This window comes from Esox lucius, chromosome 12 (assembly GCF_011004845.1).
Source record: "Esox lucius isolate fEsoLuc1 chromosome 12, fEsoLuc1.pri, whole genome shotgun sequence".
NCBI lineage: Eukaryota > Metazoa > Chordata > Actinopteri > Esociformes > Esocidae > Esox > Esox lucius.
In genome coordinates, this window is record NC_047580.1 from 17,259,555 (window position 1) to 17,271,856 (window position 12,302).

The window sequence follows — 12,302 nt, forward strand, 5'->3', positions numbered from 1 at the left end:
GATTTAGAACATTGCTTGAGGTTTAATTTAAAGGAAAATGTGTATGCTTGTGATGTATGATTGTGATTGTTTGCTTTAAAGGAAAATGTGTATGCTTGTGATGTATGATTGTGATTGTTTGCTTTGTTTATTATTTTGGGATTGGTGCCACATAAATATATTTTATGATGCATTTTACTTTTATGATACATAGGATTGTGTTTCATAATCATGTGTATTATATACATGCTGTTGTTGTAAAAAAACCTACTTGTTTTTAAACAAATCCTTTAATATTCATTAAAAAATGACTAAGAAATGTATGTGGCCCAGAGAACATCCATCAGGAGTACATCCATTAGGGGGAAATCATCGGAGTGGAGTGAGTCATTTTATTTCTCCATGTCAAAAAATATGTAGCAACACTGATGTCCAAGCTACAGGTACTGATGTCCAAGCTACAGATTCTGTACTGGAGTCATTTCAAGTCCATTTAGATGACTTCAGAGCAGGTTAACCTATGCTGTGACATTGAACTGTTGTGTGTGCACAGTTTGGCTTGCTCAAGGAATATAGTACATCACTGCAGTGTGAGTACCCGTTTGAGTACAGTTTGAGTACCCGAGTGACCCTAGGAGCTATGTTGTCTGGGGCTATATGCCCCTGGTAGGGTCTCCCAAGGCAAACAGGTCTTAGGCGACGGGTCAGACTAAGAGCGGTTCAAAACCCCCTTAATGAAGAAAAACATTTTGAGTACCGTGACGTCGCCCGGTATGGCGCAGCCGGGGCCCCACCCTGGAGCCAGGCCCGGGGTTGGGGCTCGTATGCGAGCGCCTGGTGGCCGGGCCTTCCCCCATGGGGCCCGGCCGGGCTCAGCCCGAACGGGCGACGTGGGGCCGCCCTCCCGTGGGCTCACCACCCACAGGAGGGACCATAAGGGGCCGGTGCGAAGAGGATCGGGCGGCAGTCGAAGGCAGGGGCCTAGACAACCCGATCTCTGGACACGGAAACTGGCTCTAGGGACGTGGAATGTCACCTCGCTGGCGGGGAAGGAGCCTGAGTTGGTGCGTGAGGTTGAGAGGTTCCGATTAGAGGTAATCGGGATCACCTCTACACACGGCTTGGGCTCTGGAACCACACTCCTTGAGAGAGGATGGACTCTTCACCACTCTGGAGTTGCCCATGGTGAGAGGCGGCGGGCTGGTGTGGGTTTGCTCATAGCTCCCCAGCTCTGCCGCCATGTGTTGGAGTTTACCCCGGTGAACGAGAGGGTCGTTTCCCTGCGCCTACGGGTCGGGGATAGGTCTCTCACTGTTGTTTGTGCCTACGGGCCGAACGGCAGTGCAGAGTACCCGACCTTCTTGGAGTCTCTGGGAGGGGTGCTGGAAAGTGCTCCGACTGGGGACTCTATTGTTCTACTGGGGGACTTCAACGCCCACGTGGGCAACGACAGTGACACCTGGAGGGGCGTGATTGGGAGGAACGGCCCCCCGGATCTGAACCCGAGTGGTGTTCAATTATTGGACTTCTGTGCTAGTCACAGTTTGTCCATAACGAACACCATGTTCAAGCATAAGGGTGTCCATCAGTGCACGTGGCACCAGGACACCCTAGGCCGCAGGTCGATGATCGACTTTGTTGTCGTCTCATCTGACCTGCGGCCGTATGTCTTGGACACTCGGGTGAAGAGAGGGGCGGAGCTGTCAACTGATCACCACCTGGTGGTGAGTTGGATCCGATGGCGGGGGAGGAAGCTGGACAGACTCGGCAGGCCCAAGCGTACTGTAAGGGTCTGCTGGGAACGTCTGGCCGAGTCTCCTGTCAGAGAGATCTTTAACTCCCACCTCCGGCAGAGTTTCGACTGGATCCCGAGGGAGGTTGGAGATATTGAGTCCGAGTGGACCATGTTCTCCACCGCCATTGTCGAAGCAGCCGCTCGGAGCTGTGGCCGTAAGGTCTCCGGTGCCTGTCGAGGCGGCAATCCCCGAACCCGGTGGTGGACATCGGAAGTAAGGGATGCCGTCAAGCTGAAGAAGGAGTCCTATCAGGCCTGGTTGGCTTGTGGGACTCCTGAGGCAGCTGACGGGTACCGACAGGCCAAGCGGGCTGCAGCCCGGGTGGTTGTGGAGGCAAAAACTCGGGCCTGGGAGGAGTTCGGTGAGGCCATGGAGAAGGACTATCGGCTGGCCTCGAAGAGATTCTGGCAAACCATCCGGCGCCTCAGGAGAGGGAAACAGTGCCCTACCAACGCTGTTTACAGTAGAGGTGGGCAGCTGTTGACCTCAACTGAGGATGTCGTCGGGCGGTGGAAGGAGTACTTCGAGGATCTCCTCAATCCCGCTGACACATCTTCCATTGAGGAAGCAGAGGATGAGGGCTCAGAGGTGGACTCGTCCATCACCCGGGCTGAAGTCACTGAGGTGGTCAAGAAACTCCTCGGTGGCAAGGCACCGGGGGTGGATGAGATCCGCCCTGAGTACCTCAAGTCTCTGGATGTTGTGGGGCTGTCTTGGTTGACACGCCTGTGCAACATCGTGTGGCGGTCGGGGACAGTGCCTCTGGGATGGCAGACCGGGGTGGTGGTCCCTCTTTTTAAGAAGGGGGACCGGAGGGTGTGTTCCAACTATAGGGGGATCACACTTCTCAGCCTCCCCGGGAAAGTCTATGCCAGGGTTCTGGAGAGGAGAATACGGCCGATAGTAGAACCTCGGATTCAGGAGGAACAGTGTGGTTTTCGTCCGGGCCGTGGAACACTGGACCAGCTCTATACCCTCTACGGGGTGTTGGAGGGTTCATGGGAGTTTGCCCAACCAATCCACATGTGTTTTGTGGATTTGGAGAAAGCATTCGACTGTGTCCCTCGCGGCATCTTGTGGAGGGTGCTTGGGGAATATGGGGTCCTGGGTCCTTTGCTAAGGGCTGTCAGGTCCCTGTACAACCGAAGCAGGAGCTTGGTCCGCATTGCCGGCAGTAAGTCAGACTTGTTCCCAGTGCATGTTGGACTCCGGCAGGGCTGCCCTTTGTCACCGGTTCTGTTCGTAATTTTTATGGACAGAATTTCTAGGCGCAGCCAGGGGCCGGAGGGTGTCAGGTTTGGGGACCACACAATTTCGTCTCTGCTCTTTGCAGATGATGTTGTCGTGTTGGCCCCTTTTAACCAGGACCTTCAGCATGCACTGGGACGGTTTGCAGCCGAGTGTGAAGCGGTGGGGATGAAAATCAGTACCTCCAAATCTGAGGCCATGGTCCTCAGTCGGAAAAGGGTGGCTTGCCCACTTCAGGTTGGTGGAGAGTGCCTGCCTCAAGTGGAGGAGTTTAAGTATCTAGGGGTCTTGTTCACGAGTGAGGGAAGGATGGAACGGGAGATTGACAGACGGATCGGTGCAGCTTCTGCAGTAATGCAGTCGATGTATCGGTCTGTCGTGGTGAAGAAAGAGCTGAGCCGCAAGGCGAAGCTCTCGATTTACCAGTCAATCTACGTTCCTACTCTCACCTATGGTCATGAGCTTTGGGTCATGACCGAAAGGACAAGATCCCGGATACAGGCGGCCGAAATGAGCTTTCTCCGCAGGGTGGCCGGGCGATCCCTTAGAGATAGGGTGAGAAGCTCGGTCACCCGGGAGGAGCTCAGAGTAGAGCCGCTGCTCCTCCACATCGAGAGGGGTCAGCTGAGGTGGCTTGGGCATCTTTTTCGGATGCCTCCGGAACGCCTTCCTGGGAAGGTGTTCCGGTCCCGAACCACCGGGAAGAGACCCCGGGGAAGACCTAGGACACGCTGGAGGGACTATGTCTCCCGGCTGGCCTGGGAACGCCTCGGTGTCCCCCCGGAAGAGCTAGAGGAAGTGTCTGGGGAGAGGGAAGTCTGGGCATCCCTGCTTAGACTGCTGCCCCCGCGACCCGGCCCCGGATAAAGCGGTAGAAGATGGATGGATGGACTGCAGTGTGAATGGAGTATAACTAAGTAATGACATTTGTGACATTGTATTCTACTGCGTTCTTTTGGTATGACAATGAGAGGACAGCCAAACCTGAGTTAATTCACTTTTGTATCAATTGTTCTGACTTTCAGGTATGAAAATAAGTAATTTATTGTAAACCTGATTCTTAAAATCTGATTACTGGACAGAGTCACACATCGCATACCCTGTTTTCTGTACTCTGACTCTGTATGCATTAGCACAAGTAGGCCAGTACAAGAACATTATTTATTTATCTATTCATTTAACTCAAAACCTGCGAAAACACCTTTAAGCTTCTTGGGCAAATTATAAGTGTTGGTGAATTATAGTGCAAATCCCACCACAAAAATGTGTATTTCTGCAGAAATTTGGCATGGTCTGTATACATTATTTATGGACGAATTCTCTAACACCTTATGGTTATTGAGTTATGAATACATCAGCAGTTTGCAGTGGGTATTCAGTAGTGGCCTGGTAATTTATACACAGATAATATGGTTTGGAGTATAATGTTTCATTTTGTCTGAGAAGTCCGTGTTTTAATCAACATGGTGTGGGTTTTGAGAATCGTGTTTATGGTTTTGAGAAAGTGTAGTACACATTCAGGAAATGTGTAAGCAGTTGTGAAAAACCTGAATGTTTAAAAAACTGGCAGTTTAATACAGTTACTGAACTGACCAGCAGTGTGTAGCGTTAGACATTCAGTTATTTATACTTAAAAACATTCAAGCACATTTGGTCAAAAGAACAAATTGTTCTTGAGCTTCCAATGTAAATAGCCTATCACAATTATAGCAATAGGCCTAGACTTAACATAGAATGATGGCACTACTACACTAGCATGGGCATTAGCGTCTCATTATAATTTAAATGTTCAGCCACATTGATTAGAATGCCTCATCCAAGATTTGCAAGTGTTGTGAGAAGCTTCGAATTAGTAGTAAAATCATGTGTTTGATGAACGTATCTGCCATATGCTAGCCAGTATGGGAGGAATGATTCCATAATATAAATTGTTCAAATAAATGGCAGTATTCTCATAAAACTGCCAATTATCCAAGTGCGTGCAAAAATGTAAGTTTAGATTAAATTAAGTAATATTTATACAGTACAGATTATCTTCTACTTCAGTCCTGTCTGTTCCGACTTGAAACGTGGTAAATCAAGACATTACTAAGAATGATCCTTTAAGGACATCTACTGTTAGTTAAGCAGAATTACACCTTAAACTGTTTGCATGGGATGAATTGCTCTGAATAACCAGTATTCCCTTTTCAAGACAAATTTCTTTCTGCAGTACTCTCGACACAATAAGGAGGCCTATCCATAATAACAGGCTTACAACATCTTGTGGGTTCAGTGGTTTGGCCAACTCACTGAAAGGGATAATTTGACCAAAATGACCATACTGGTTTCCTTAACACCTAAGCAGACAAAGGACACGGTATGACAGAAATGCTTTTCTGACACAAAACTGACTCAAGTAACGCTGCCTAAAGAAGCATAAATGTTAATCATTGTTCATATGTTCATACTTTTAGATGATTTGAACATGATGGGAAAAACATTACATTTGTTTTCCTGTGATGAATACTAAAATGTTAGCATTTTAGTACAGCACCAGGATTAAACCAAAGCAGTTACTGCTGTCATACATTGTCCATAAAAAATCCAATGCAAACAGATAATGCAAAAATCCAATGCAAAGCACTTCTTCCTAAATTAGAGTCCCATTTTATGAGGCATAGAATGGTTGATAACTGTCTAATGACGATGTCCCACTCTTAAACCCAACCTGGCTACTTCCACTAGATGACAGCATTGTCAGCAAAAGGTGGAGGATCCAAGGAAGGCCTGTAATATTTATGTGGGAAAAAAAATGTTTCTTTTAAATGTTGTACTGTCTGTTATTTAACCATTTAAATTGTTATTTTAGCATTAACAGAGTTCTAATTTACAAGTACAGTTTGGTGATGCTCGGCTAAGTCTGTATTATAGCATTCTTCAGTTCCTGTTTATTTCTTGGCATTTTTGCCTTTATTCTTGTCTTCAGGAATTGAAATGCATGTGATTGTCTTAGCCAGTAAAGAACACAAGTTGGAATCATCAATCATTTTTCTCTTGCCATCACGGGAACACGTAACTCATCTGTCTACAATATGCTATTCCATATTCTAGAAACCTTTTTTGGTATTTTAGGCAGGTTTGATTTTGAGGCTGACTGGTGTTTTTCACCTCGCAGTCGAGCCTCTGTAGTGTGGCTGACACATTCACACCTACTTCCTGGGGCCCACTCCTGATCTGTCAGACCATTTATTTATTTTTTTCTTCTATTTATTCAGATTAATCTGCATTGTGATGACCAGCTTGAATTGCATTGACATTTCCTTGGTCATTGTGTTGTTTTGACACTAGCAAATGTGAAGCTTAGAATTATGACAAAACGTTAATAGCTCTGTTGTGCATGCACTAATGATGAAAATAAACACACCAGCCTAATAAGAGCAGGTATGAAGCAAATTGTCCAAATTGTAATATCTAATAAGTAATATCTCATGAACGTAAGTGTTCAGAGCCTTTGCTATGACACTCCAAATTGAGCTCAAGTGCATTGCTTTGGTCGTCCTCTGTAGAACTTGACTGGAGTACATCTATGGCAAATTGATTGGGCAGGATTTAGAAAAGCAGACAATTATTGATATGAGATCCTACACTTCACAGTGCATGTCAGTGTAAAAGCCATGAGCTGTCACCTGTTCCTCGTTTACCCCTTGTTAAGTCACTATTTAAGTTCCTCCTGCCCTAGTTTTTCTAGTGAGTCATTGTTGGATGTTGTGGCCGATGGTATGTTTGTTTGTGTCAAGCCTTGTAAAGAAGTCTGTCTTGGAATTGAAGTACCTTTATGTAAGTCAACTCTACGCCTGTGTCCTGCTACCCTTGAGAACCAGGGCAGCTGGCAGTCCAGCCAAACTAAATTAGCGAGCAAAAATAATCATAGTCATGGAGGAGACCAAGAACCCAATGGCCACCCTAACAGAATTTCAGAGTTATTTTCCAGTAATGGGAAAACCTTCCAGAAGGACAATAATTTCTGCAACACTCCATCAATCAGGCATTTATGGTAGATTGGTTCGACACGCACACCACACCGGAGAACAAGGCATGACGTTGCATGAAGGACTGAGAGAGCATGAGAGAAAGTCATTTTCAAACTACCTTGGTCCTTTCTTCTTCTGGTGAAGCCATGCTTTTGTGGATTTGGATGTGTGCTTTGGGTCGTTGTCGTGCTGAAAAGTGAACTCCATCTTCAGCTTTCTAACGGACGCCTGAAGGTTTTGTGCCAAAATTGCCTGGCTTTTGGAACTGTTCTTAATTCCCTCCACTCTGAATAAGGCTCCGGTTCCAGCTGAAGAAAAACAGCCCCAAAGCATGATGCTGCCACGACCATTACTGCTTCACTGTGTGTATGGTGTTCTTTGGCTGATGTGCAGTGTTTTTGCGCCAAACATGCCTTTTGGAATTATGGCCAAAAAGTTCAACCTTGGTTTCATCAGATCATAACACATTTTCCCACATGCTTTTGGGGGACTTGATGTTTGTTTTTGCAATCTTCAGCCAGGCTTGGATGTTTTTCTTTGTAAGAAAAGGCTTCCGTCTTGCCACCCTACCCCATAGCCCATTCATATGAAGAATATGGGAGATTGTTGTCACATGCAGCACACAGCCAGTACTTGCCTGAAATTCCTGCAGTTCCTTTAATGTTGCTGTAGGCCTCTTGGAAGCCTCCCTGACAAGTTTTCTTCTCATCTTTTCATATATTTTAGAGGGACGTCCAGTTTTTGGTAATGTCTCTGTTGTGAGGTATTTTCTGCACTTGATGATGACTGTCTTCACTTTGTTCCATGATATATCTTATGCTTTGGAAATGATTTGGTACCCTTCTCCTGATTGTTATCTTTCAACAATGAGATCCCTCTGATGCTTTGGAAGCTCTCTGCGGACCATGGCTTTTGCTCTGAGATGCAACTGAGAAAATGTCAAGAAAATCCTACTAGAACAGCTGAACTTTATTTGTGATTAATCATAGTCACTTTAAATGATGGCAGGTGTGTAATGACTTCTATTTAACATGAGTTTGAATGTGATTAATTCTGAACACAGCCACATCCCCAGTTATAAGAGGGTGTGCAAACTTATGCAACCATGTTATTTTAAGGTTTTTATTTTTCATTTTTCTCCCTTGAAGATTTCAGTTTGTTTTTCAATTGAATTTTTCACCCCTACTTGAACTGCCACCTTAATGTGGTGGAGGGGTTTGAGTACCCGAGTGACCCTAGGAGCTATGTTGTCTGGGGCTATATGCCCTTGGTAGGGTCTCCCAAGGCAAACAGGTCCTAGGCGACGGGTCAGACTAAGAGCAGTTCAAAACCCCCTTAATGATGAAAAACATTTTGTGTTCTGTGACGTCGCCCGGTATGGCGCAGCCGGGGCCCCACCCTGGAGCCAGGCCCGGGGTTGGGGCTCGTTCACAAGCGCCTGGTGGCCGGGCCTTTCCCCATGGGGCCCGGCCGGGCTCAGCCCGAACGAGCAACATGGGGCCGCCTTCCCGTGGGCTCACCACACACAGGAGGGACCATAAGGGGTCGGTGCGGAGAGGATCGGGCGGCAGTCGAAGGCGGGGGCCTAGACAACCTGATCCCTGGACACGGAAACTAGCTCTAGGGACGTGGAATGTCACCTCGCTGGCGGGGAAGGAGCCTGAGATCGTGCGTGAGGTTGAGAGGTTCCGACTAGAGGTAGTCGGGATCACCTCTACACACGGCTTGGGCTCTGGAACCACACTCCTTGAGAGAGGATGGACTCTTCACCACTCTGGAGTTGCTCATGGTGAGAGGCGGCGGGCTGGTGTGGGTTTGCTTATAGCTCCCCAGCTCTGCCGCCATGTGTTGGAGTTTACCCCGGTGAACGAGAGGGTCGTTTCCCTGCGCCTACGGGTCGGGGATAGTCCCGCCGTCACGTCTTCCATTGAGGAAGCAGTGGATGAGGGCTCAGAGGTGGACTCGTCCATCACCCGGGCTGAAGTCACAGAGGTGGTCAAGAAACTCCTCGGTGGCAAGGCACTGGGGGTGGATGAGTTCCACCCTGAGTACCTCAAGTCTCTGGATGTTGTGGGGCTGTCTTGGCTGAAACGCCTGTGCAACATCGCATGGCAGTCGGGGACAGTGCCTCTGGGATGGCAGACCGGGGTGGTGGTGCCTCTTTTTAAGAAGGGGGACTGGAGGGTGTGTTCCAACTACAGGGGGATCACACTTCTCAGCCTCCCCGGGAAAGTCTATGCCAGGGTTCTGGAGAGGAGAATACGGCCGATAGTAGAACCTCGGATTCAGGAGGAACAGTGTGGTTTTCGACCATGGCCGTGGAACACTGGACCAGCTCTATACCCTCTACAGGGTGATGGAGGGTTCATGGGAGTTTGCCCAACCAATCCACATGTGTTTTGTGGATTTGGAGAAGGCATTTGACTGTGTCCCTCGTGGCATCCTGTGGAGGGTGCTTTGGGAATATGGGGTCCTGGGTCCTTTGCTAAGGGCTGTCAGGTCCCTGTACGACCGAAGCAGGAGCTTGGTCCGCATTGCCGGCAGTAAGTCAGACTTGTTCCCTGTGCATGTTGGACTCCAGCAGGGCTGCCCTTTGTCGCCGGTTCTGTTCGTAATTTTTATGGCAAGAATTTCTAGGCGCAGTTTGGGGACCACACGATTTCGTCTCTGCTCTTTGCGGATAATGTTGTCGTGTTGGCCCCTTCAAGCCAGGACCTTCAGCATGCACTTGGACGGTTTGCAGCCGAGTGTGAAGCGGTGGGGATGAAAATCAGTACCTCCAAATCCGAGGCCATGGTCTTCAGTCGGAAAAGGGTGGCTTGCCCACTTCAGGTTGGTGGAGAGTGCCTGCCTCAAGTGGAGGAGTTTAAGTTTCTAGGGGTCTTGTTCACGAGTGAGGAAAGGATGGAACGGGAGATTGACAGACGGATCGGTGCAGCTTCTGCAGTAATGCGGTCGATGTATCGGTCTGTCGTGGTGAAGAAAGAGCTGAGCCGCAAGGCAAAGCTCTCGATTTACCGGTCAATCTACGTTCCTACTCTCACCTATGGTCATGAGCTTTGGGTCATGACCGAAATTACAAGATCCACAGGGTGAGAAGCTCGGTCACCCGGTAGGAGCTCAGAGTAGAGCCGCTGCTCCTCCACATCGAGAGGGGTCAGCTGAGGTGGCTTGGGCATCTGTTTCGGATGCCTCCTGAACGCCTTCCTGGGAAGGTGTTCCGGTCCCGTCCCACCGAGAGGAGACCCCGGGGAAGACCTAGGACACGCTGGAGGGACTATGTCTCCCGGCTGGCCTGGGAACGCCTCGGTGTCCCCCCGGAAGAGCTGGAGGAAGTGTCTGGGGAGAGGGACGGTGTTCCGGTCCCGTCCCACCGGGAGGAGACCCCGGGGAAGACCTAGGACACGCTGGAGGGACTATGTCTCCCGGCTGGCCTGGGAATGCCTCGGTGTCACCCCGGAAGAGCTGGAGGAAGTGTCTGGGGAGAGGGAAGTCTGGGCATCCCTGCTTAGACTGCTGCACCCGCGACCCGGCCCCGGATAAGCGGAAGATGATGGATGGATGGACATTATAGGTCACATTAAAAGGACATATTCTCTCTTTGTCTCATGCTTTTACATTACAGAAACCTGGCATTTTAACAGGGGTGTGTAGACTTTTCATATCCACTGTGTAAGACAATACATTGGGTGTGTGAATCAGGAGCAGAGCAGAAAATAATTGTACTTTCTTTTTACAATGATTGCATGGGAAGCCGTAACTCACAACCCCTATTTCTACAACATGGAACGGTTTAATTTCCCCTTTTTTTGTTAGCAAAAAAAATACTGTGTAGTTCCTTTAATTAACAAACCACTACATGGCCATAAAGACGCTATACTACTAAAAACATTACCAAATTCTGAACATGGTCCAACTACTAACTGGGATGTTGCTAGGCCTATTTTAGGGGGGCTTTAGCCCCCTTAAATAAATTAATATATCAGTCAATATATTTTCTCAGTGATTTCTTTTTTTCGTCACACGTTCCATTACATCTTAAATTTCTTACAAATGCTATAGAAATTGTATAGAATTGTGTTCATTTAGCACCTTGTTTGGAAGAGTGTGATACTTTGAACGTAACTCATCTGAAGCGCCCTATCTTCTGTAAAAAGTAGCTAACATCTCCCGAACATCGCCATCCCATTATCGGCTGTTTCTAGTGGTTCAAGAAGTAAATCCTCTCAAGTTCAAAATGTATATGCAATGGAATTTTTTTTTAACATTTTGCTAATCAATATACCCTTCAGCTTGCCCACTACTATTTTTTATAAAAATATGTGGAGGTTCAAATTATTTTTGAGATTGAAAAAATGTCATGTATGGAAATTGTTTAAGACAAGTTGCAATTCGTGAAATTCGACTTAAACGACAGACCAGAGGTCATGTAATATCAAAGTGATCAGTAATTTTTTCTATCCCAGAAGGCAAGAAAGCTAGCTACAACTTTCTAGTAGACACTTCATTGATGACTTGATCAAATGATTACTCGGTACAAGAAGTATTTCAGAATTGCTGTTGGATATGCCGATTATAGGGGGTTCTATGGGATTAGTTAAATTCAATTATTTGGTTTCATTGGAACACAGTAGCAAACCTGTGCGTGTTTTACAGATTTATGTTTGTTTGAGTCTGTAGTTGACTACTTTCAGGACAAAAATGACCTGGAGCACACAGTCATGACAATGCTGGAGGGGCTTCAGGACAAGTCTGTAAATGTCCTAGAGTGGTCTGGCCAAAGCCTTGACTTTGAAACACATTTAACATCTGTGAGAAGATCTGAAGCACGCAGTTCAGCTCCCCACCAATCTGACAGTGCTTCAGCAGAACTACAAGAATGGGAGACATTATTTCAGTCCAGGTGTACAAAACTGGTGAAGGCATACCCAACAGGACTTGAAGCTGTACAAAAAATAGGTCTGAATACCTATGTAAATTAGATATTTTCATTTTTTTATTTCCAGTCAATTTCCACAAATTAAATAGAATAGGGTCTATTTGTCGTTCTGATTTTTTTTCATGTTTAGAATGTACTGCATTATTTACAACTTGTGTAGATGCAGGGCTCACCCACAATAATCTTTGGTCTCAGCATGATCGCCGCTGCTAAAATAAAGGTAAAATAAATGTAAAAAAATAGTTTTGGACTGGGAAAATATGTTATTGTGAAGCTCAATTTAATGTGTCTTGCATATAAGTATAGATATTTGGATGTGTGTTGTGA